At 34.7% G+C, this 27,328-nt stretch overlaps 1 long non-coding RNA gene across 20 annotated transcripts; it reads right to left on the minus strand.

Annotated features, from left to right (window-relative positions):
* Positions 1–4,862: 4,862 nt before the first annotated feature.
* On the minus strand, positions 4,863–20,907 carry LOC147513280 (uncharacterized). 20 transcript variants are annotated; one of them, XR_015215363.1, is made up of 14 exons: positions 20,332–20,640; positions 20,078–20,215; positions 19,788–19,959; positions 19,622–19,694; positions 16,071–19,411; positions 14,699–15,047; positions 14,329–14,457; positions 13,372–13,751; positions 11,462–11,605; positions 10,730–10,805; positions 10,111–10,236; positions 9,909–10,025; positions 8,175–9,183; positions 4,863–7,145 (listed from the first exon to the last, which is right to left on the minus strand). It is a non-coding gene; the product is annotated as an uncharacterized LOC147513280 (long non-coding RNA). The 20 variants fall into 20 exon arrangements; XR_015215371.1 differs by having other exon boundaries at positions 10,111–11,605; positions 16,071–16,226; positions 19,191–19,411; XR_015215369.1 differs by having other exon boundaries at positions 10,111–11,605; positions 16,071–16,216; positions 16,560–19,411.
* Between the last annotated feature and the right edge of the window lie 6,421 nt (positions 20,908–27,328).

Genomic DNA, 27,328 nt, shown 5'->3' on the forward strand with positions numbered 1-27,328 from the left:
AGAAGTTATGGATAATTTTGAAGATGAGGAGCGAATTAGAGAGGTTGTTGCTGTCACTTGTGCAAGCGTTGCACATGTAGCAACAATATTTACTGCATACTTTTCTTTTAACTTACCAAAGAGAACCTTATGTTCGTCATGTTGCCCGAACGAAATGCATATAATTTCGATCATATATAATGATGAAAAGTGTCGTAAAAATTTACGAATGGGAATGGAGTCATTCCATCGACTCTGTTTGTTGGTTAGGGAAAAAGGTCTACTGGAAGACACGCGAAATTGTCAAGTTGAGGAAATACTAATGAGATTCCTACATTTACTTGGGCATGATGTGAGGCATAGTGTGATGGGTCGATTTTTCCGATCACAAAGAGACTATTTGTCGACAATTTAATGAAAAATTTTTGTTGCTTTTTTTGAAATTGTACCCATGCTTGGTAGCTAACCATGGAGAAGCCATACATGGTGGAGGAACCCCATCTCAGAATCGTAAGTGATGTTAGATATGCACAATATTTCAAGGATTGTTTGGGAGCACTAGATGGTACTCATATTAGAGCCACTTGTTCCTAAGAGGATGTAGAAAGATTTAGGAGTGGTAGGAAGGACTTTACTTCTCAAAATCGTTAGCGGCTTGCTCATTCGACTTGAAGTTCACATATTACTAGTTTGGGAAGGGACTGCACATGACCAAAGAGTTTTGGATAACCTTCGTACTAGACCTAATCCATTTGTTATTCCTTGGTAGATATCTATAACATTATATTTTTGGTTGATTGTTACTACCTAAAGTACATGTAATAACTATGTAATAACTTTGATTTTTATTTTATAGGTAAATACCACTTTGGACGCGGGATATGGTAATGAGCCCTGGGTCTTAACTCCATATCGAATACAAGATACCATATTAGTGAATACATTACTATTCGTGAGCCTCGAAACTTTAAAGAGTTGTATAATAAGCGGCATTCGCAACTTAGAAACACAATTGAGAGGGCTTTCGGAGTATTGAAGAAGCGGAGGCCACGTTTTTTATTTTTTATTTTTGCTTATTGAGTTAGAATAAACTTGGAAGTATCAAATAACAACTTAAAGTTGTGGGCTAATGCTAGATCATGTTGACTAGGTTCAGTGGTGTAAGACACCAAGAGATATCGCTTCTCGAGGTAAAGAGATTACTTTCAAATTTCATACAGATCCCTATTTGGTAACATTTTCAGATTCAAATTGTTTCTTAAGGTATTCATTTTTACTACATAGGCATTTCACAAACGAAGAATACCACCTTTAGCCTAATGTAAAGAGCAAGCAACAGCAAAAAAATTGTAACGCCAAGGCAAATTCAATATCATCAAGCATGGAATAATAAGAAGCAAACAGAACAACTCAGCTGCCGCTGCCATACAACACAAAATACAAAAATATTTTGTACACAAAACACTAATGCTTAACGAAATACAGTTTTTTTACAAAAAAGCTAATGCCTCGGTAAGCCACTAGAATGTAGGAAGCAAGTAATTTCGAAAATTTTAGTGTTTTCGACTGAACGAGAGACTTAATCGGAAAGAATTTCTCACTTGATAGGAAAGAATTTTCACGTAATCGGTAAGTCAATTGCCGAGTGAAATATCTCAGTCCCTCCCAATACAAATTCTTCTGCCGAAAAACTCAGGAGCATGGAAAGTCAGCCATCAAAAGCTTCCTACACAGATTTCTTCTACAACCCAGTGAGATGTACCCGAAAACATCCTCCATAGAACCAAAGCCAAAACCACGGGAATAATAGAATTATGAAAGTTCTTTTTCTGAAAATAATAGAATCACCCCAAAACCACGAGAATAAAAAGAGTAACATTAGACAATCCGAGAAAAAACTCTCCAAACAACACAATATAAAGCATTCTCAAAATAAGACCCCTTACCAAAAATAATGTTTGAATGAATGAAAGAAAATTCACAAGAGTAAAACTCATTTTGGAGTTTTCATGAACATGGGAAATCTTGGGAAATTTCTAAGTTCCTGATAAGTGCTTGATAATCCAAGAAGAAAACTCTCCAAACCAGTGTAGTCAAGGCAAGACACAAAGAGGCGCGCGCCTAAGACGCATGGCGCACTTTAGTGCCTCGCCTTGACCAAGGCGCAAGAGGAAACATAAGGCCCGAGTTTTTGTGCTTTTTTGCGCCTTTTGTTGAGGCGCGCGCCTTATCAATTTTTACAGTTTTTTCATTTTTTTTACAATTTTTGCTATACATGACACATTTACACTCGATCCAATTGTTGTATGATACAAGAAATTGTACAAATTTAGTAAATTTCATTGTGGAGTACATTTTAAATTTAATTTTGACTAGTTTTTGTTAAGTTGTATGGATTGAGAGAAGACACAAAAATGGATTTAATGAAGATTTATGGGATTCTAAAATTTGAATCACGCGTTCTATTTTATGAAGAACTTATTTAGCTCATTTCGATCGGTTCATTATTTTAGTTTATTGAAGTTGAGCTAGATTGTATTGAGAGATACGAGTTTTATTTTGCTCTTTACTTATTGCTTAAGATTTTTCTTTTAAATGACTACAATAGTTTCATGTTTACAATCACATATAATTAATTTTAAAGTTTGGCTAAGCAAATCAGTGATAATTCATGTCATATTTAATATTTATTTTATTTTTTATTTGAGATAGCTATTTTTTTATTACTACACGCCTCACTTCAATCAGGCGCGTGCCACGCCCGCGCCTAAGGCACAAGAGGGTGTTGCGCCTTAGGTGCGCTTTAACACTTTGACTACACTACTCCAAACAACATGACATTTTAAAAATAAAAAAATAATTAAAAAAATAAAGAGAATAAATCCCTAATGGAGAGATAAGACTGCATATTGTAATGTTGCTTTTGATACGATATACCCGGGACCTCTAAAGGAAAGTCTAGAACAATTTGTAAAAGAAGATGCGCAGGACGGTCATGTGTTTTTTAATACAGGTTGGGGTCTGCCTAACCCCTAAATGCTTCAAAAAAAAAAAAAAAAAAAAGTTTGAATGAAGGAGAGAATTTCCATTAGTATGTCCCATTTTGACAAAGTGAATTTTCAAGAACTTGGAATTTTCGATTGATTTTTCACTTAGCCTAGTGGAATTTCTCAATGCCTCCGCCTTTATATTATCGTATGAAATTTTCAAACCAAAAGATGTATCCATAAAGATTACATTTAAAAACAAAATGTTTTCACATAAAAGAAAATGAGAAATTTGTGAATTCGTGTTGAAAAATACAAAAATTTTAAAAAAGCATACAAATAACCCAATAAGAAAACCCACCGTACAAAAGGAAATATAGACTGTTTGTTTCTATGAAGAACCCTAAAGGGTGTAAGAACAGAGTAAATTTGAAAACCTGTGTTTTTAACTAAATGAGAGAATTTTAACGAGTAAACCACATTGGGTAACACAAGTCTACTTTGAATTTTCACTTCTCAAGGTGAAATTTCTCCATGCCCCTCCCGTTGTGTGAATTCTTATTAAAAAAACTCACAATCGTGGAGAATCTACCAGCAAATGTTTCCGATCACAAGATTATTTTCTATGGCCAAGTGAGACGCACCTCAAATATCAACCAAACCAATATACAACCAAACAGTTACTCTTAAATATATCTTTATTTTTAAAAAAAATAGCAAGACGTCATGAAATATCCATAATGAGCTGTAATCCAAGATAGTTACCAAGTCATTAGGAAAGTTCGGTGTCTTTTATTAAAAAGGATTACGCAAGTATCATTTTAAAGAAAAAAAAAATCATAATTTCGAAACTACTCTCTCTGATTTTTGCTTGCCCATTGTATTTCGTAATGTCGCAGTAAATCTTCCTGATGAGTATAAGACTATAAGTAAGCCACTTTCAACTTTATAACAAGAAAAGTAAAAATAAGAAAAAAAGAAGCTCAATTGTTAAAAAATGGCATCGTCTCACACTCTCCCACCTAGCTCTCTCTAGCAGCACAACACTTTCCTCCACCGCTCACTAATGCACCATCATTCGCTCACTCACTTGGTGAAGAAAATAGAGTTCGACAAGCCTATGTACGATTTTTGACATACACATTTCCAGTTTTTACAGTTTTTAACTCTCAAAAATGAACTAACAATATTTCACTAGGCTAAGATTTATGTAGGCGGTGTAAAGGACTCATAGCCCTGAATAATAAGATGAATAACTTCTAAAATTTCCTAAGACCTCTTTAATAGGGGATTTTTGCATTTTGGTCCTAGTGATATAGTGATATTAGAGTTTGGTCCACAATTAATCGTTTATTGCACTTTGGTCCAAAATTGCCGTTAAAGTGTGTTGACTGTGAGTTGACCGAACGGCCCATGTCTATTCCGTCCATATATTTTCTAAAATGTCCATAATACCCTGCACATGTCTTACACGTGACTTACTTGAGGACCAAACTGCAAATATTGCTATTAAAAATGGGACCAATTACTAAAAACTACACATGACATCATCTCATTCATTCAATCCAAGACAATTAAAATTTTTTTTCTTGAACACCGCTCCACCACCACCTCCACCCTCCATAACAATTTGAATCACCACCACCACCACTATCTAAAAGCAATGGTTGCCATTAACACAATCTTTGAAAAACTCATTCTCATATTTTCACAATCACCACCACCACCTCCACCCTCCATAACACAATCTAAAACCAATTAAAAACTCATTTCTCATATTTTCACTTTACAATTATATTTTCAAATTTGTCGGCAATCTTTGAACATTCAAGTTTGTTGTTGATCTTTGATACTCAATTTTTTTTGGATTTCAGGTTACAATAAGAGTTGTTAAGATTTTTGTCTCATTTATTAGGGAGTTTAAGTTGAAATTTCAAATACCCAATCTTATTTTTAAAAAAAATTCAAAATTAATTTTTATAGTCCTATATAAGACAAATGATTTTGATCTTTGTATAAAGTTAAGAAAGCTAGATGACGGTGATTGTAGTAGAATGGTGATGAATGAAGTGATAATTAAGTAGATAAGAAAGTGGTGGTGGCTGTGGTGGTAAGATACGAAGAATATAAAATGTAAGTTTGGGACTCGGTTAGTTGAGATACACATGGTGTAAGACGAGCTGTTGATTAAAATCAGATGATTAAATGATAGCTAATGATTTAAGGGTAAATATGGTACTATAAAATTTTAGATGGACTAATGAGGCCAAAATGCAATAAACGATTAATTGTGGACCAAACCCTAATATCACTATTATCACTAGGACCAAACTGCAAAATACCAGTTAAGTGATGGCCATTGATTAGCTTCACATGGCAGTACACGTGTCAGGGTAATTTGGGTATTAAGTACACGTGTTAGGATAATTTGGGTATTAAGAAAGTATAAACGGACCTCTGTCAATTTGGAACCAAAGTGCAATAAACGATTAATTGTAGACCAAACCCTAAATTCGCTATTAATAGTAGAACCAAAATGCAAAAAACCACTTTAATAGGGTATAAGGGATAACCTTTGAAAAGCTTGGCTACCAACAATAAGCATCTTTGACTATTATTAATCTTCACTTAAGTAACCTCTAAACCCGAGTCTACGATTGTACTAAGTGAGTCACAACTTTACCTTTCTACACCTTGCTGAGTAAAAAACATTAAAAGTTTAGAAGTATTCGACTCTGCCTACACTTTCAATTCCATGACAGTAATAAACAGAAATAAATGAATAATATGCCTAGGTTTAGAAAAAAAAAATAGCACTTAGATATTATCAGTCTACTACATCTTTAATAAATTTTGACATACCTCAGTCAAACTGAATCAGACCATGAGTAAAAAGAATGAAAAACAAAATGCGTGAAATTGAATAAAGAAATGATTATGAACACAACTTTGGGATTTTAACTAGCATTAATGCTTAAAACACAAACAATTAGTAAAAATAAATGGCTACAATAATGATGGTAGATAAGCAACCAGGAGCCTCCTTCCCAATTGAATAGTCACTATTACAATATGTAAACATAAAAGAGGGAGGGAGAAGTACCTCTGCATGCACAACAACAAAGGTGTGCAGTAGATACACCATAGAAAACACCAAGTCTCATATGGTTCTTTAAAACAAACACCATATAGAGGTAAGCCGGTCGTTAAATACAAGTTCTGGCATACCAATGTCAAAATAAAACACATTTACAATAAATGGATAGGAGATACTAGATATGAAAACAATAAATGATTAGGTAAAAGACATTAAGATTCATGCATAAAAAAAGGTCTTAACCTGCTTTATGGAAAGCCAAAAAAACCCTGAAATAGATTAACTAACGTGGGCACTTAGGATTACAGAAAAATTGATGATAACCAACGTGGACACTTAGGACTACATAAAATGGTCGTAATGTGCTTTCTGGAAAGCCAAAGAAATCATTTTCTGTTACAGGGTATCCAGGCTGCGTGAGTGCCCACTGGAGAGGAAGCATTTTTTAGTAAGATACAAATTCGTCTTTTGTCATACCTCTATTCCCCACACCAAGCATAACTGGATCAGTTCGGATTCACATGAACCACATAAACTAACACACAAAATATTTGGCTGAATTATGTCCTAGACCGCCACTCGCCTACTAACTACTTCACTATTTTTGCTTCCATACTAGCAACAAACACATGCAGATGATTTTAACAACTTAAGACATCAGCATATTCCCACAGCAAGCTCAACATGCGCTTCATTTAAGTCAACTCTAGAAACCATAATGGAATTTTTTTAAGTACTCTGCACGTACTAATATAGATCAGACACTGAAGAAAAATATTATTATACGAAAATATCTTACTTTTACCTTTACCAAGTACCATAAGTCTCGTAAGTAGTCCTATAAATATAAGTAAAGTTATGGTACCAGTAAACTATAAATTGGGCAGAAAGGCATGTAGTCATAATAATGTAAATACCACCTAAAGGCAAGTTATAGCAAATACAACTGACTCTTCTCGTCACACGAAACTTCCTCTCAAGTTTTGCATCATATCCATTTATTCTCTACCATCTCAGCCGCATCCAACCCAAATTCCTCATTTTCATCTTGAATGTGCAATTGATATCATCTTGAATGCTATCTAGTAAGAAAGATGTTATGAATTTTTTTAAAACATTGGAAAAACAAAACAACATGAAGAATAGTTTGAGATCCAGATTTAGAGGGGAGGATATTAGCATATTTTGTCAAAAATATATATGTGAACTCGAGTGAAAGTGTTTTAAAAAAAAGGCAAAGTTTTGAAACGAAGGAAAAACAATTTATTTGTAAGTAAGAGGGGCATGTTCCAAACCAGTTAATATTAGAAGAACATAGAACTATTTACATTTTTAAAAGGAAGTATCATGGAAATGTATTTCTTTTGTAAAAAAACAAATGCATTTTGGCAATATTAGTGAAAGGTTTTCAAACAAGAAACACAAAAGAAGTTGGGTGTTTATGACTGACTGATTGAGATAACTTTGACAGGCAAGTATCACATGATACAAAACTTCCATGAAGTAGGAAAGCCAAATGCCAAGTGAAATTTCTCCACGCCCCTCACGCCATGGATTCTTCTGTTGCAAAATTCACATGCATGGAGAATACATTTGCAAATGCTTCTTACCGCATGAAACTATTCTGCTACCAAGTGAGATGTACCCGCAAATATCCCCAAAAGAGTAAGTTAGATATAGGTAAGAGTACTTTCAAAATCATGGAGACGGACACATTTCTTTTATGGAAGAAAACTTTTTTTGGAAAACAGAAGAATAAAACACCAAGTTCTTTTTTGTAAACATTGAGTTTTTTTGTAAGAAGTCTTTTTTTTCGATAATATTTTAGAAGAGGAAAACCATTGGTCAGCAATCAGCATGATACAGAATAAGATGATAAAATATTGAAGAAAAAAAAAACAATGGATCCTTGTTTTGAAATTATCAGATGAAATAATTTTAGCTTCACAAAACCGTTACCAAAGGGTTCTACCCGAGCTGGACTAATGAAGATTCCCTAGTCCCTAATAAAGTAAAAGGAAAATAGAATACAGGACAATCAAAACATGCAATTTCTAAAACAATACAAAAAGTAGATCAATTACAACAAATAATTGATGCGAACAACATACCTTAGTCTTTAGTAGCCAAGCAGGTATATATCTCTTCTACATCATCTCTGTAGGACCTCTGAGACAAGTAATGACAGAATGCTGAGGACCTCAGTTGTAAAGACAGAAGACAGACCTATACACAAAGGGTGTTCCAGCGCAAACTAGTAAAACATAATTCAACCCCAACCTACAGCAATATAGAGCAGAAGAAAGCAGTAAATCATATAGTGTAATGGTGGTGATAGCTCCTTTTGTAACACAGGAGTCAAAATCTGTTTCATTTTAGCCTTCTTTGCCATAACACCAAGGGAAACTTTTCACATCATAAGAACTGAGATAATGTAACCAAAATAAATCAAAACCAACTGACCAGAATTAAGTAACTTGCAACTGTGACCAACTTATTTCAAGGATCTCTAAGAATTGTTTCCCACATTCTGAGATTCGGACATCACTACAAGGAGAAGAGGCGGCCAACATATAGATATATGGGTGGGGAACCGCTTTTAGTATGACACAAATTCGTCTTTTGTCTTCAGCCACATCAAGTAAAACAAGATCTATTTGTATTCACATGAACCATGTGAAACAGACACGGTTTTTGGCTTCAGCCACTAACTTATCGTTTGTTTATTTTTCGCTCCAATACTAACAACAAATACATATACAAACAATATTAACAAGTTAACAATTCACCATTCCAACAGACAGCTCCTAGCAAGATAAGAAAATGCTTCATTAATGTCGACTCTAGAAACTATAATGTCAGTATGATAGGTGGGTAATCAATATGGGATATTTATAAATATATCAGACCTTGAATAAAAAGTATTTTATATAAAAATATCTTATTTTCATCATTCCCATTTATTAGAAGTGTCATGAGTAGTTCTTGAGCTATTTCCTGCCTTGGCCTGTCCCCCTAACAGAAAAATGACCAGCCCCTTAGAAGCCTACTCTTCCGTTGTAGATTCCCTCGATTGAATCTCCTACAGGATCTGCTGCTGTTCTGCACCCGTCTTTATACCTGAAACCATTGACCAGAAAGGAATCAAGACCAAATACTACTCAGTAAGAGGATAAGTACACTTACGTAAACTCCAATTACTAGCTACGAGTCATTAAGGATATCTTCATGAACAATTAAAGTAAGACATAAGACATTCTTACAAGTCGTATGACATTCTTACTTAAAAACCGTCCATTCAAAGTAAATAGGACATTAATACCTCATTGCAGGGTAAACTGAAAAATACAAGTCGTAAGACCTTCTTACTAAAAAGAATTAGTACAAAATGCGTTAGCATCTCATACTTAATGAACAATTGAACCTGGATGGTTTTACTAAAAGTAATAGAATACCTGTCAACAACGCCTAAGTAATATCTGCAAGGGCATCAATTACTTAAATTACTTGGTCATGAATCACGAAAAAAATTACAATTACCTTAGAAACTGAGGATGCTACCATAGAAAAGCCTAGTTTCTTTGATGACAAGAAAAACTCAATTGCTAACTCAATTGCTAAGAGGAGAGAGCTGTTAGTTCGCTTTTCGTGCAATTGCAGTTTGATCTATTCTAGATCAAATTCTATAGTTTTCCAATGAAAACAATAAATTGAGATTAACATATAACTGATTTACATATAAAAACATTAGTAATCTACTTCATTATTTTGTAAGGAGAATAAGACATGCATATATACCTCCATGGTAGTGAGATGGAACGGATTAATTGATGTCAACATGATACCTTAGTATTAGTAGTGAGGACATCAGACTGCCTCAGATGTTTGGAACCGTCAAAAGAACAACTAAGCTTTTGTTGGAAATCTCTTTTACATCGCCTGTGTTACTTAGTATAAAGGGTCTGACAGCCAGGCAGGTTGTCAATAACAACAATTGAAAAGAGGATAACATAAGCAAGGACCATGAGTATGAGAGCTAGAATTTACCTGAATACAGTCAAGTGCGCGCTATACAAACTCCTCAAGTACTCGGAGACGTTTGCTCATCCAAAAATCCTTGAGCAAAGTCGTTACAATTTTCTTAGTGTCAGAGTATCACACACTCATAGGTTTCTGAGGAATTGGAAATTTCAAATAATTGCAGCATAGATTTCACTAAGGATAAACGTTATAGAATTCACCTACTTCATATACGTAAATAGAATCTCAGTTCATACAATGGAGACATTACTTCTAAATAAACACGACATGGGACCCACTGTTAACTACTAAATGTTATATTATAAAAAGATCACTGGATATTCATGGAAGTTAAAGATTTTACAGTCTGGGGGTCCATATATGTTAAATGAGGAATACTAACTAAGGGAGGGACTTGGAGCAACCATTTAAAATAGTAGATTTTTTGCAGATTCCAAGATAGATGACTCTGTTAAATTTTGAAAGCATGGGCATCCAGAAAATAGTATTTTTAGGGTAGTAGCTCCGTGCTACTTCCTTCAAGAGGTAAACTTATATAAATGTAAGTCAAGAGATGGTACCAGTAAACTGAAAAACTGAACAGATATGCATGTACATGTATATACAACCGCTAAAGGCAAGTTACCACAAGACAGCTGGCTCCTCTCGCTCACTGCAAGCTTCCCCTCAAGCTTTGCATCAGACACATTTCTTCTCTATTTCTTGGAAAATGTGAGTCATTACCATCTCATGTATGAGAGTTTGAAACCAAAAAATCGTCATAGAGGAAACGGATAAAAGAATAGGAAATTAATAATGATAAGCCATAAACCAAATGATCTGGGATAAATAGATAAAGGACTCGAGATCTCTACAACCGGGTACAGAGATCATCTCTGTAACCGTGTTATCTTGCCGTTGATCCGAATCCGAGATGTGTGTGTGCTCCGAGATGTGTGCAGATAAATTAGTAAAAATATGAAATACAGGGGAAATAAGGATATTAAAAACCACACAATCAAATAAATATATACAGCAGGCTCTCAAACAGGCGTACTTATACGGACCAAGAGAAAAAAGTGGAAAGTTATCATGTAATCCAAGTCATGAGTTTGGTCAAACAGAAAAACTCTAATAAAGCCAACGAAGGAAACTCTCTCTCTCTCAGAACCAATAGGTTTGCGTCAGAATTGAGGATATATATATTCAAGTAAATAAGTCGATGAGTGTAGGGAATATAATAGATATAAATCTATGTATAGATAAAGTAAAAGAAAAGAAATCAATGTAAATGTGAGAGCAGAGCGTTTAGAGAAGAAACAACGTCGGGTGTGTTTGATTGTACGGGCATATGGGGGATATTGATTGATAGGCTTACTTTGTAGAAGAGAATTCCCGTGAAACAACTCTCTTTGTTTGCTCACTTGCACCGTGAAATTTCTCCCTCTTGAGGGTGGAAAAGTATATCACCGGGAAAAACTTCATGTGCACACAACAATTCCTCCATGACATCAAGTACACCCTTCATTTAAATTAGCAAAAAAAAACATACATTACGATGATTTTGGAAACAGGAAATACCAGTACTGTTTAATATAGGAAAATAAACTTGGCAAAATAAAAACGTGACATAACTGGGTCTGTTTGTATTCACTAGAATCATGTAAACGCACTAACATCATTGAATCATGTGTCCTAGACCACCGGCTGTGCCGACTAAAACAAACACAAATACATAAGACGCTAACAAAGTACAAGTGTCGTGAATAGTTCTCAAGTTATTTCCTACCTTAAGACCCCAAATAGCAGGTGCATGGAATACTCTAATGTCTCTCTCACACTTAATGTATGTGTCGCCAAGGATATCTAAGAAAGAACAACCTGCTTTATATGAAGTACGGTCATCAAGGATGCAACAACCAAATCAGAAACTTTAGACCTGTTTACTAGATGGAACTCCAATTGTTGGGATCTCTTTTGTGCTCTGGGTAATGAGAACAGTGAACAAAAATTTAGTACAACTATTAGACTGATATTATTATAACTTCTTTTTGGTGGTAAAACAGATCTGGAATAGTGGAGAGTATTGGAGGTAGAAACCCTAGAACATCGCTCCGGCCTTCTATCGAAACACTAACCCAGAATTCTTCTGAATCGTTATTTTTCTCCAAGTGTCTGAGTAGGGTGCAAGTGGATATCTAAATATTCGAATCCCATTCAAATTCGTATTCGAAAAATTGGATATTATCCGAAAATTTCGAATTCGGATTCGGATATTTTTTTTATGTCCGAACTGGTTTCGGATACGGATTCAGATACTGACATATTCGCATCCGATAATATCCGATCCGATTTAAAAAATTAATAGTTATTATATATAATTAATTCATTCATTTTTTATTGTACAAAATATTATATAAAATCATAAACTAATAATATAAAACTATAATAACAAAATATTAATAATAAATGACAAATATAATATTTATACTAGTTTTTATAGTGGTAAAATGAATTATTCAAAACAAATAAAATTTTAATTAATTTTAATTTTTGGATCGGATATTATCCGATATCCGTTTCGGATATCCGAAATCGGATTCGGATAATTTTTTTAATATCCGTCGGATTCGGATATCGGTATAAATTTTCGGATTCGGATTCGGATATACCCATATCCGGATCCGAACCTATCCGTTTGCACCCCTATGTCTGAGGGGGTCCCTTATTTATAGGTATTGGGGAGGTCATTGGTTGCGTCAAATCTAGTAATCTACGATAGCGTGAAGCGTTACGAACACGGGTTAAACATGTGACAAGCTAACGAAAACACGTTTTCGACACGGAAGAAACACGTAACGCTACTCCCCACGTGCGAAGCACGCTGTTATTTGATGTTTTGAACCATCTAACGGCCCATCATAATGGACTATTTCTATGTCTTGGGCCTTAATAAGAACCAACAGGCCCATGTCTGGGATTTTGGTGGTGTAATCCATTAACACCCTCGTTTTTCACTGCGACAAAGTATATTTCTCTGTGGTCTGAACTCTGACCAAGCTCTTTCACTACTTCTCAATTCTCATCTTCCAATTTGCAGGCTCACCATACAGAAGTTAACACGGAACTTATGGGAAAGCCGTTTGTATTTGTTGAACGCTCATAAATTCTAAAACATCGTATCCCCTCGCCCTCGCCTCTACCAACTTCTTCTCCGATATATATGGCTTTGCTTTAGTTATATTTGATTACTTTACCATGATGATAACTATATACTAGAATTTTCACCTGCTACTGCAGTCACTCCCCTTCCATTTAACAATGTCTAGGCGAAACCGAATTTGGCCCTTTTTCATATATATTAGATATTTCTTCAAGTTATAGGCTCCCTTTTGTGTCACCAACAGTATGTAACTTACTTCCAACCAGAACTTCATCCACAAAAATGATATATACACATAATAGGACTGCTCCCAGAAATAGCTCTTCACTCCAAGGATCGGATCAAGATGAGATCTCAGGATTCTCTTTCTATCAAGACAAATTTTGCACTGGCTCATCTCTCTTTGAGGTGTCAACTGATTCCAACAGCATTTCCTTTGTCCGATCCTTCTTCCCCAAAACCATTATGCTGCCTTGGTGCTTATTGCCGAGCATAAGCTGCACTCCTGCAACAACCATAGTTTGGCCTCTAAAAAAACTCTGAACAAATTATCTAATAATACATGTAGCTCACTGTATCAAATGAGATTAGAGGCATTGAGCAGAACAACCACGCAGGCCCACTCAATAAACCTAGATGAGAGAACTTCCATATTAATTTAATAAGAGGAGATTATAGGAGAACCTAGAGCAAGAAAATCATGATTCACAAGTTATAATGGGCGTAGTGAGTGCATATTAAGGTTAAACAGACCAGATTCAATGTGCCCAACAAGCAGCTGTACATAGAAGATTAAACGATCGCAGACGCCCCTAGGCCACATCATTCATATTCCCATCATTCATATTCTTGGGTAGGAAAGAAAATGGTAAAAATACAGACGAGTCACTTGTTTAGTTCTTCAGATAACAGTGGCTCACAAAATTAACTAGTGGATCTCATTTACAGACAAGTATATGACTATATGTGCTAGGTTTAAAGTCAGATCTCCTTATCTGAGCAGTTAAAAATGCTACCAATGAAGAGCTGCACACACACAAGTACTTGAGAAGAAGACTGGTAAATAGGAGTTCGTTCCATACCTCTTATGCTGTGCATCTGTGGGGTGTGGGGTCCAATGCAACGAGAGAAGTAAACAACACCAAAAACCGTGATTTAGCTTCCCTAAAGAGCACCACCATCTGGATGCATACTACCTGCACTGGCACTAACTGCCACGATGAGAGAGATAACATCAGATGTGCTGCCAGTGCAAAGAATCAAATGATGTAAACAGTTTAACTTTTCACTGTTCCAACAGACAGTGCCTAGCAAGCTCAGCAAATGCTTCAATAACGTCGACTCCAGAAACGACAATGTTAGTAACTTAATAGGATAGGTGAGTAGTCAATATGGGATACACATAAATAGTCAAGCCTTAAATAAAAATTAATTTATATAAAAATATATTACTTTCCCGCAGTGTCGTGAGTAGTTCTTGAGCTATTTCCAGCCTTCAGAGCCCATAGTGGAGGGTGCATGCATGTCCCCTAACATAAAAAAGACCAGCCCTTTAGAAGCCCAGTCTTCTGTTGTTGATACCCTACCCAAGGTTGCATTTTCTGTAAAGTCTCATCAGCGGTTCTTAAAGAGTTACTTGTAGCCATCCTGGTACAGGATGTGGTGCTGTTCTGTGTCCGTCTTCATACCCTGAAGCCATTAACCAGAATGAAATCATGGCCAAAGACTACTTCGTAAGATGATAAGCTCACTTGACAGAAGAGATACTATTGCCATTTTTATGGAGAGAAGAATGAAAAACCTGGTTTGTTACAAGTACGAGTCATTAAGGATATCTACACAAGTAGTAGATGCAATACCATCATCAGAAGCTTTAAATTTGACTATTTTTTTTTGTTTGGTAAGCCTGTTTTAAATGAGATCAGTAACTCTTTGATGCTGGCGGGATTCGAGTCCCAGACCTCTGGTATCATCACCCAAAGGTTTTACCGACTTTGCTAGTCGGCACCTGCAAATAATGAAATATTTAAATTTGACTATTGAAAAGTAAGGTTGGATAATAAACTTGTAAACATATTATGACATAGTTGACACTTGCCAGTACCCAAAATTCTGGTCTTGAACATCGGTAGTGTTGCAGTTTTCATATTTTAGCTAGTTCACACTCTGCATATATAAAGTAAATAGGACAATAATACCTCCATTGCAGGGTAAACTGAAAAATACAAGTTGTACGAAACGGTCTAATAAGAACCATCAGTATAAATGCCTACATCACTACTTCATGAACAATTAAAACTGGATGATTTTACTACAAGTAATAGAATAATTGTCAACAAGACAGCCTCAATTCAGTGAAGGATAGTATCAATCTTATTGTGCATCTTAACATATTCCTAGCTTAAGTTCCTTCAATTAAGTAAAGTCTGCAATAGTATGAATTAGTAAAAATTACAAGGTCACGTTTCAGGAGAAAAATTTAGAAAAGCCTCCCTTAAGAAATCGGGGTATAGTATAGGTCACCATAGAAAAGCCTCCCTTCTTTAGCGACAATATAAACTCCATGGGTAATGGGAGAGGTCGGTCGGTGCTCTTTTTGTGTGATGTTGGGCTGTAATGTGTTGGGTAATTGCGGTTTGATTTCTATCAGTCCAAATTCTGTATTTTGCCAATGAAAACAACCAATAGAGAATCCGAGATTAGATACAACCAATTTACATATAAAAACATTGGTAATCTACCACATTATTCTATAAGGAGAATCAGGCACACACATATACCACTGGTAGTGAGACGAAAGGATTAGTTGATGTCAACACAATACCATAGTCTTAGCAGTCCATCGACATATCTGAGGGTCTTAGACTGCCTCTGATGTTTGGAGCCGCCACAAGAATAACTAAGCCGTTGTTGGACATCTCCTTTATGTCGTCTCTGTTACCTAATAGAAAGGGTCTGGAACCAGATAGGCTGCCAATAACTACTATATATATATAAGCAAGGACAATGGAGTGTGATATTTTAGAAAACAAAAATATTAACAAATAAAACACTGATTTTGAAACTGAGAGCGTCAAAACGAAAAAATCTGAAATGAGTTCAGAACAAACCCTACAATTACTAACTTTCTTCTGAAAACAAAGTAGTTTCTAGACAGTAAAAAAAACATGGAATTAATTTAGGGTTTACGTGGAATTAATTCAGAACAACCCCTAGAATTACAAATTTTCTTTTAAAAACGAAGTATTTTCTATACAGTGAAAACAATAATAATAATTGCAATAGTAGAGAAGAACGAATTTAGAAATCAAACCATCCTGATCGTTGTTGCGACTTGCGAGAGCTCGAACCGTAGACCTTCACCATCTCCTCACTCCCACCTCGTACCCTAGAATTACTAATATTCTGTGCATACGATTCAGCTAAAAAATACTTCAGCTAAAAAATACTGTCAAAATTTTAAAATTCAAAACCAAAGTTTTGTGGTAAAAATCTCAGTTGGTAGCAAATAAATATTGTGAAATAGGAAAGCCTACTACTTTGATTTGCACCAGCCAAATCAAATATTTCCCATGCCCCTCCCTCAGTTTATTCTCTCCAAAGAAAGTTCCGAGGGTGGAAAATAGATTACCGATTCATGAAAATTTTCGCAACAAACTGAGTTGTGTACCATGGATTCACTTGTGCAAAAAACAAAACATAATTTTGGTCAGAATATATTTTTTCACAAAAATATTTGCGATAAAGAAAGAGGGTAGACTTTCCAGAAAAAGGAAATCAAATTTTATTTCTAGAAAGAAAAATGAATTTCTAGGAAAATTGAGCAAATAAATGCTAAAAAAGAAAAAGGGCTCTTTCAAGTCACCAGTGTAATGAGCGCTAAAGAACTACAATGGTATTGATGAGGTGTTGATTTAACAGTAAGAAATTCCAAGGGTTTCCAGGTACAAACATGTCTATTCAAAATGTAAGATAATATGTGCATTACCCATCATCTGGTCTACGTGGAAGCAGTAGGTAATAGAACAATAAAGGAGTCCAGCCAATACCCAATACACTGAATACAAGGTACAGCATGGAGGTGTCTGTAAGACAATTTTGCTATGACAAAAGCATCAAACATTGCTTATTTTTCACAAAATACGTATGTATAAAAGTTCTCAAAAAGGAAGATATGAAATTGTTCCCACATTTTAAAAACCGTCAATTACTATTGGAAAAAAAGTATTTTGGCAACATATTATACACGTGAAAGGTTTTCAAACAAGAAGCACAAAACTGTAACTGAGAAAGGTAAGGTAGATCTTTGAAAATACAGGAGACATACAATTAAAGAGAAGCAATTTGTAAAATGTTTAAATTGTTTAAATAGTGACATAACATAAATGTTGGAGAACCAAAATACTTCGCAATCACAACTAGAGAATTTTCCAAAAAAATTTGAGATAAGGGAAATTTTATTTCTAAGGATGTTACTTATTATCTCTGCAAATTTGAGAACTTTTACAGCTCCAAAATGGAACTAAACGGGCCTAAATCAGGAACTTGGTACGCGTTTCCACGGTTCCACCACCTAAATCCAACCAAAATATGTGAAAAGTGGGAAAACCTTGGCAGTTCTAAAATGGCAGCAAACTTTTACCAATAGATGTTGGTAGTCTACCAAACCATTTTTTCAACCCTAGCTCACCTGCCTAAGCCCATGATTCATCCTCTGTTCAACACAAATTTGGTCATGTAAAAGTTCCAATATTACGGGTTAAACAAGCACAACCTGGAGTGGTGAATTTTTAACATGAAGTGGTCTCAAAAACCAGAGAAACAGATTTGGGTGGAGAAAACCATTATGACATCATATTCTCTCTCAAATATATTTAGGGGTGTAAGAACAAGCTAAAAATAAAAAACAATGTGTTCCTTCCTTTTAATTAAAAAAAATGTGCTTTAAAACAAATTCAAGGGAAAACAATTTCGGAAAAAAAAAAGGTTTTCAACTGTGAATTGAGTAGTATATCTGATGTTGCCTAGAAATTGTAACATGTGTCGTCGTCGATCGAATAAAGAAAATGCCGAAAGGTATATGGTTTAGTGTTTAGAAGAATAAAACATATAAACTGGGGTTTCCAAGGTACTAAATAGGAACACATATGACTCAAATCTTATACAGTTGGAACTGTATAAGAGGGGATCAGGCAGAGAGAGAACAAATTCAAATGGTGTACTTGGAAGGTGCTCGTTCCACAACACCCCCACCCCACACACACACACACACACACACATAAATTGAATCCCAGCATCCAATAGCACACCATAGGTACAACAGACGAGCATGCATGATTATATAGGTTTTCAACAACTTTGAAAAATAGATCATCCTACAGACCGAATTACCATACCATATCGATTTAATTTGAGAACAGAAACTAAAACCAGTAGAGAATAAAAAAAACAAAGCAGAACCTACCGGGGTGGAATAAGACACATACCCCCAGTTATCTTCTTGTAGAGTCTCTGATCTTATAATTATATAATACAATCAAACTCCTAAGGAGTCGTTCTAACAGCAAAGTCTATAAGAATTACATCTCCTGGTTTCTCCCCTTCTCTAACAAGAACCACTAGTCTACAATCTTCTCATCCCACAAGGAAAAACCACAACAAACAGAAGTAATAGAACTAGTATCAGTTTTGATTGGAACTTGGAAGTAAAAGGTATATGGCTAATTCTGTGTTCTTTTGAGGCTAGGGTTTTCAAGGCACTAAATATGAACAAATATGAGTCAAATTGAATCACATTTCAAGGCACTCAAGTTGGGGTTTGAGGTTTCTTAGGTTTAGAAACAAAAAAATATAACAAATATTGAGCTAACAATCTAATTAGATTACTCGAAAATCAGCATATGCAGATAAGAAAATTAAAAAGTAAGGGTTTGGAAAAATTTACCCCAAAACTCAAACGACGATATTCCACACTCCTCAAAGGTTTCGGGGAGCGTCTAATGCTCAAAGCACACCTGACTACGGGAGAGTGAAAAGGAGTTGGAGACTTGGAAAACTGATGACAGTACTGGCTTGATGGACTGGGCTTGAAAACTACGCAAGGTGTACAACTAAGCAGGCATTGGGTATCAAGTTTCGGTGAAAACGACCTGATATTCTTGGAGGCTTCATATTCAAGGAAGGTTCAAAAATATTAGATGAAAAATATATCACAGGTTAATTTCTGATTTATTCCTTTCTTCCACTATTTATGGTTGTAGATGCATAAAAGGTGTGAGCAAGCTTCGCATAAAAAAACAAGCAGAATTCAATTTGAATTGAGAGAAACAAGCATAATTCAATTTGAATTGAGAGAGAGAGAGAGAGAGAGCTCACATCCATGGTGCGTCTTCAAACCTCGATCCTTCATTCTACAGTTGTCGCCAATAAGAAGAGTTTTAAGTGGAACCTACAGAATACATCATCAAATTTCAGAACAAAATCCAACCTAGAACTGAAATAAAAAGGAAAACACAACGGGTTTGATAATTTACTACGTTACCCTTTGGAATTTAGTAGATGTCTTTCCTGGAATCACCAATAATCGTGTATTTCAATAGGGTAGCTCCAAGCCTTGAGTTGAGGAGGCTATCCTTAGCATTCCTCGTCTAATATATTTGAACCTCAACCTACAACTTCCTCTCCACTTCATATCAAATAGACCAATTGCTCCTCTATATCGAGGAAAAAAAAAACAGTTACCATAATGAGTAGATTAGAAGGGCCAGGTTTTAGAATGTTCACATTTAAACATTGAGATAATATTAAACAGTAGGAAAATCCAAGGATTACCTGCTAGTATGCTACCATTTTGTTCGTAGTAGTAGGTAAAGGACAAATGAAGAGTCCAACCAACAGCCAATAGCTGACAGATGTACATTGCATACAAGGGTAAGGCGCAGAGCAGTCTGCAGACCGCAGCACAGCTGACTATGCCGCCAAAATCCACAAACAACAAACAAGGTCATAATATTATCGGAAAAAAAAACAAGGTCATAAAAAGTACCAATAGCTAAGGAAAAGATAAACAAAGGATATTGACTCACCTACTTAATCATATACAAACGTGAACCAGTAACTAGTTACGTCATGTTCCATAGGACCAATGAAGGTGGATAACAACAGGGTGTGATAGCTCAATATTTGTTATATTTTTTTGTACAAGTAGAAGAGAGTACATGCAGTTCACTAAAATATTACGTACATATAATTCAACTAAAAAAAACGATCAAAATTTTAAACCAAAACAAAGTTTTGTGATAAAAATCTCAGTTGGTAGCAAATAAATATCGTGAAATAGGAAAGCCTACTACTTTGATTTGCACCAACCAAATCAAATATTTCTCATGCCCCTCCCCCTCAGTTCGTTCTCTCCGAAGAAAAAAATTCTGAGGGTAGAAAATAGATTATAGAAGCTTCCTGCTATCTCATGAAATTTTACCGCAACAAACTGAGTTGTGCACCGTGGATTTTCTCTCGTGCAAAAAAAAACACAATTTTGATATAAATATATTTGCTATAATAGAGAATAAGGAATTTAAAAATCAAACCCATCCTGATCTTATGCTGTTGTGACTAGCGAGAGCTCCAAACCCTATCTTATTCCCGCCTCGTATTCTTTCCACTCAGAGAAAAATAGATACAGAAATAAACTACTGGACGTATTTATAGGTTGTGTGTGCTTATCTTGTACGCGCGTAGGAGATAAGCTAACTAATAAACTTCCAGCTGGCATCCATCAACACGGTTTAAACACGGAATAGGCAATTACCACGTGTACCATCTTACTAAAAAGAACAAATATAGCCTTCTAAATGTCCTAAATACCCCTGGAGTTAGGCACGTGTTGCAACCTTTATATATATTTCGACCCTACTTATCGGCAACCTTTATATTTTGACCCTACTTATCGGCAACCTTTATGTCGCTGATAGTATATTTCTAGCACTTTTGCAGATCAGCAGATACATAGGCCTATAGCAAATCAGTAGTACACTAGCTTGTACTTCGGCATATTTACTAGATAACTGCTAAGTAGTGGGGGCGTGAGCGGAGGGTGGAGAAGAGAGAGGGAGAGATGGGTTTGTGGGTGGGGAGAGAGAGAGTTAGGGTTTGGTTGAGGGGAGAGAGAGAGAAAGGGATAGGTGAGGACAGACATACAGAAACCAACCAACTTAGTTTTTGTCCGCATACCATTCCCTTTCTGCCTATATCGTTCGCTCCGCTCATTTGATAAAGACACATTTTCTTCAAAATTTCATAGCAGCACCAGCCATCACAGATGAATAAGTTCAAAACGATGATCAATCTCAATTCGTATTAAAATTATTAACTCATTCATTCTAGAGCCTTATGATTGCACCACATCATTTATTCTCACACATAATAATGCTCTTTTTTTCCTACTCGCAAAAACAAATCTTCTACGAATATAGATTTTCATAGTGTTCTTTTCCTTTTGAAAAATGACTAAAAATGGTATCAAACTTTACACTTTTTGACATTACGAGGACCAAATTTTTTTTCCTAACAGTTTGGGACTTTTCTTTAGGTGTAAAAGTCTACTAAATATATAAAGGTATGTAGCATAATAGTGAATGTATGTTATTAAATGCATGTTTTGTAACATTACATTGAACATGTGTATTATAAATTAATATTAATAATAATGTCAACGACTATACAAATGTATACTATAAATTAATTAATACACAGTATATAATAACTAATAAACATGTACATGATAATATTTATATAAGTGCATGTGTTTGATATATTATACATGTATATATATGATAATGAATGCGTGCAATGTTAACAATTGTAGTACATGTATAGAAATAAACTACTGGAACCTAGGATTGATTGAACATGGGAGATTATGAATAAGATTAAAAAAATCGACCATCCGCCAGTTGGGACTCCAAATCGGATAGACTCATAGACATGTCATCGAAGTCTTTTCTAGAGATGGGACAATCTAATATGCACCGTTGAATGATTGGCTTGATGGATTGGTCCATGAGGCTAACCTTCTATAGATGTATAACACACTTAAGAAAAAACACAATACTCATTTGGGCCCCTCTAACATGGTCACTAATAAACATGTACATAATAATATTTATATAAGTGCATGTGTTTGATATACTACACATGTATATATATGATAATGAATGCGTGCAATGTTAACAATTGTAGTACATGTATAGAAATAAACTACTGGAACCTGGGATTGATTGAACATGGGAGATTATGAATAAGATTAAAAAAATCGACCATCCGCCAGTTGGGACTCCAAATCGGATAGACTCATAGACATGTCATCGAAGTCTTTTCTAGAGATGGGACAATCTAATATGCACCGTTGAATGATTGGCTTGATGGATTGGTCCGTGAGGCTAATCTTCTATAGATGTATAACACACTTAAGAAAAAACACAATACTCATTTGGGCCCCTCTAACCTGGTCATCCATAATGGGCTGAAAGGGTGGCCAAGGGCTTGATAGTTGATACGTTCTCTATTGATCTGCCTTGGCCCCCCTTTGCATTATTAAGTCCAGTATTACACGAATACATGACAAGTATTTTGTACAAATATCATATTGGAAAATATTGATCAGACTCCAAATGTGTGTTTTTATCCTCTTATATTACTACATTACAACTATTCTTACACATATAATAAATAGACAACTCATGGCTTTTACTATCATTTGTAGGTTATAGGCCATTTTAGACTACTTATCGTAAAATATACATTTTAGCACTAAAGGAGTTTTATTAACGATGCTTAGGAAGACTCGAGTTCATATGAGAAAGTGTTAAAAAGTCAAGATCAAAGTCGTCAATGACTCAAACCCAAAAGTTTGAAGATTTTGTCTTTAGCTAAAAAGACTGAAGATGATGTCCTTATCTCAAAAGTGGTATTAGCTTACTCTTGTTTGCCCTAGCTTGCTCAAGAAGAAAAGATAAAGTATAAAACAAAAATAAAATTAAGAAAACAAGCACATCTAGATAAGGAGGGCAAATATGTAAATGTAAAAGTATGGGTATATAAACAAAAAGTGTATAAATAAATCATTATCCTTGGCTAGACAAACCAATGATTGATATCATTACTCATGTTTTTATTTATTTTATTTAAAGTCTTTTTATTTGCTTTATTTTATTTTCCATTATTGTTCTTCAAGTTCTTATTTAATTAAGTCTTTTCAATCAAGTTAATTTATTTTACAAGTCTCTATCAAGTTGTTTTTATCTACATGTTATTTCAATCACATAGTATCTACATGTTAGATTGTGATTGTTTAATATAAATGTTTATAGGTAAATTTACCTATAATAGAGAATGATGTTTAACTTGAATAGGAAATGTTGCTAAGTAGTTGGTGGGTATAGTATTTATACCTTCGAAATCACTCCCATAATATGCAAATATGAGTAAAAGTTCAAAATTTACATTGAATTTGCATATGTTTTGTTGTATTATAAAGGTATAATCATCACTTAGCAACTTAAACATCGTCTATTTCAGTTTAAACTTTACATAAAAAGATTTACAGGCAAACAGGAACATTCTTAATAGTATTAAAAGTTTGGATTGTCAGATATTTTGATTGACATCAAAGACTACAAAATCTCATTATTCTCAAATGACGCCACTGCCGAGGATCTCAAATAGCATCGTTGTCGGGAATCCAATAGAAACAAATGGAATTGACCACATCAAAGACATTTTAATTAGAAACTTTTAGTTTTCTATTCCTTAAATTACTAGTTTCCAATTTTTTCAAAATGACCATAAAATTGTTTTTTTTTTCAATAATAAAATTGTTGAATCTAATTAGAAACTATTGAAAAAATACAATTCTCTTGGGCTTGCGAGTTTACTTCTCCTCTCAATATCTATCCCTCTGCCAATCAATGACCAATCAAATCTGTATAGCCACGATTTATGTAGCAAGACTATTAGCAAATTATATTAAATGGGCATCAAACATATCAAAATATATCATATAAGAAAGTATTTACCTTTAATCGTCCTTTTACATTACCAGATCCATTATTTTAGATTTAAATGTCATTGTATTATAGCCTTCTTCAATCTCCTAGGCAACATAACAAATGAAATGAATAAATCATCATCTCTGTATGAGATCTAAGTCATACCTCTCAAACCAAACATATGGACATATATTAAAAGAGCAAGAAAAAGCGAAGGGAGATTTCGTTACCAAAATCCCTAACCCTTCCTCGCACCAAATCAACCCTTCTTGTTCTAACATTCTAGATCTATTTGAAATGTAATATCAACAAGTTTTTCTATGAATATTCATGAATGTTTATTGCTTAGTTTTTTCCTTGTGCTTGTTTATTTCTCTCTCCAAGTGTCATCGAACTCCACGTCATCAATGAAATCTAAGAATTGCAATATTACCTACGGTAGTCTCACAATCTACAACGAGCACAAACCAATATGTGTGAAAATCATTGAATTGAAGAAGGTGGCAAAAAATAAGCGAGCAAATGTTACAAAGTGCAAGGGTGTCAAGAAGGGAACACCAAAATCCACTTAAATGTAAGGTGTTATGATTACGTATGTGGCCGACAGTATGTGGTTGACATGTTTTACTATGCGCGTGGTATCTTGAATCTCTATGACTGGTGATTTTGAATTCTTAATATGACTTGTATAAAATAAAAATGGTTAGTGAGGTAACAATTATTGTGTTTAATTTAATTGTGAATGTAGTTTGTAAGAATGCTTGTTATATGTATAAGAAATGTTTGCATGCCTGATGATAATTATGGTCCATCCTCCATTTGAGGGTAATTTGATAGGTTCTAGAGTGCAAAATGAAGACACTTTCGGAAAAATATGTTTTTATAAAAGGTGTTAACTGAAGTGTTAAAGTGTTCAAAATTGAAAGTTAATTGGGGAATGAAATTTTACCCTGGGCATGGGTTGACTTATTATTCATATTAGGCTATAAATATTTGTGTTTTATTCAATTATGAATGTATGTTGTTAGTTTTTCTAATATATATACTTGAAAAATTGTTGCGCTGAGTGACGATAAACTATGGTTATCCCTCATTGGAGCTGTGAGTCGGATGGTTTCCAAAAGTGTTGTGTTGAGCCCCAACGAAACATGATTAAATTGTGTTTGTTTAATGTAAATATTTATAGGTAGACTTATTTATAATAGATAATGATGTTTAACTGGAATAAGGAATGTTGTTAAGTAGTTGGTGGGTATAGTATTTATATTTTTGAAATCACTTTCAGAATATGCAAATAAGAGTAAAAGTTCAAAATTTACATTGAATTTGCATATGTTTTGTTGTATTATAAAGGTATAACCACCGCTCAACAACTTAAACATTGTCTATTTCAGTTTAAGCTTTACATAAAAAGATTTATAGGTAAACATGAACATCCTTAATGGTATTAAAAGTTTGGACTGTCAGACATTTTGATTGACATAAAATACTATAAAATCTCATTATTCTCAAATGGTGCCACTACCGGGGATCTCAAATAACGCCGCTGCCGAGAATCCAATATAAACAAATGAAATTGACCATATCAAAGACATTTTAATTAGAAACTTTTAGTTTTCTATTCATTAAATTCCCAGTTTCCAATTTTTTCAAGACGACCATAAAATTGTTTTTTTTTTTCGATAATAAAATTGTTGAATCTAATTAGAAACTATTGAAAAAATACAAATACAATTCTCTTGGGCTTGCGAGTTTACTTCTCCTTCCAATATCTATCCCTCTGCAACGACCAATCAAATATGTATAGCCATGATTTATGTATAGCCACGATTTATGTAGCAAGGCTATTAGCAAATTATATTAAATGGGCATCAAACATATCAAAAGATATCATATAAGAAAGTATTTACCTTTAATCGTCTCATTGTTTTGGTATCTGTTTACAAATTTTGCATTCTTTTTGATAACGATGATGAACTTTTATTTATGTCTCTCTGTTTATATTTCTCATATTGATGTTGGTTTTGTTGTTTTAGCAGCAAAGAATAATATTGAAATTTGTAGGTGTAGTAAGAGGTAACCGTGTTTGTGTTCCTCCACCCCCTTCCTCCCACCACACGACACCTCACCACTGCATAGATGGATTGCTTGTTAGTTCAGTAAGTGGTTATAACTGTGTTTGTGTTGAGAGCCAGCATATCGGATTTTTATCAGCAGAGTCGAACTCCATGAACAGAACTCTGCCATCTTAGGTTTCGTTTGCAGCACCTCGTGGCCTACTTGAGCATTGGCAAACCCGGAACACCCAAATAAAATGCCATGGTCCAGTGGTTCACCCTATTCAGAAATACATCTATGAAGATTTTATCAAAAAAAAAAACCCTATTCAGAGATCACCAGCAGCTTTAGAAGCCGTGGTATCTTCCTATGAATTTCAAATGCAAGTGCATACCGATTGAGATGCTTACCGAAAAGGTTCTTTGTTGGAGAGAGCTGCAGTTCTCTTCATCATGACTCGAAAATTGAGTGTGCATACATTGTTGTCAGAATAATTGCAGGCTTAGGCAAAATAGTTAGTTTCAATGTAATGGGTTCCATGTATACTGCAGTTCTCTTCATCGTGGCTCAAAAACCAAAATGTTTCAGGTGTGCAACCAACTTTATTCCTGGTATGCTCCAGGAATAAATGACGCTCCTTTTTCAACTGAATCAAGGCAGAGGGTCCATTACACAACAACACCATTATTAGAGGACAACCTCAACAATCGACCACATATTTCCATGTACACCCATTTAAATTCAGAAACGTCAAATAAAATTACACCAAAGCAGCTTCAGGTGCCTTGAGTGATCAGTTCCAAAAGAATAAGGTCCAAATACATTTGTACCATCTATGTTCATGCAAACATTAATAGGCCATCATAAGTTATAACAATACAAACCTGAGAATAGGAATAACTTTTTCCTATTTTATTCGACAAACAGAGCCAACTATGAATGAGAAAATTAACTAAAACCCTAAAGAAAGCTGCTG

This window comes from Coptis chinensis, chromosome 3 (genome assembly GCF_015680905.1).
Source record: "Coptis chinensis isolate HL-2020 chromosome 3, ASM1568090v1, whole genome shotgun sequence".
NCBI classification, from domain to species: domain Eukaryota; kingdom Viridiplantae; phylum Streptophyta; class Magnoliopsida; order Ranunculales; family Ranunculaceae; genus Coptis; species Coptis chinensis.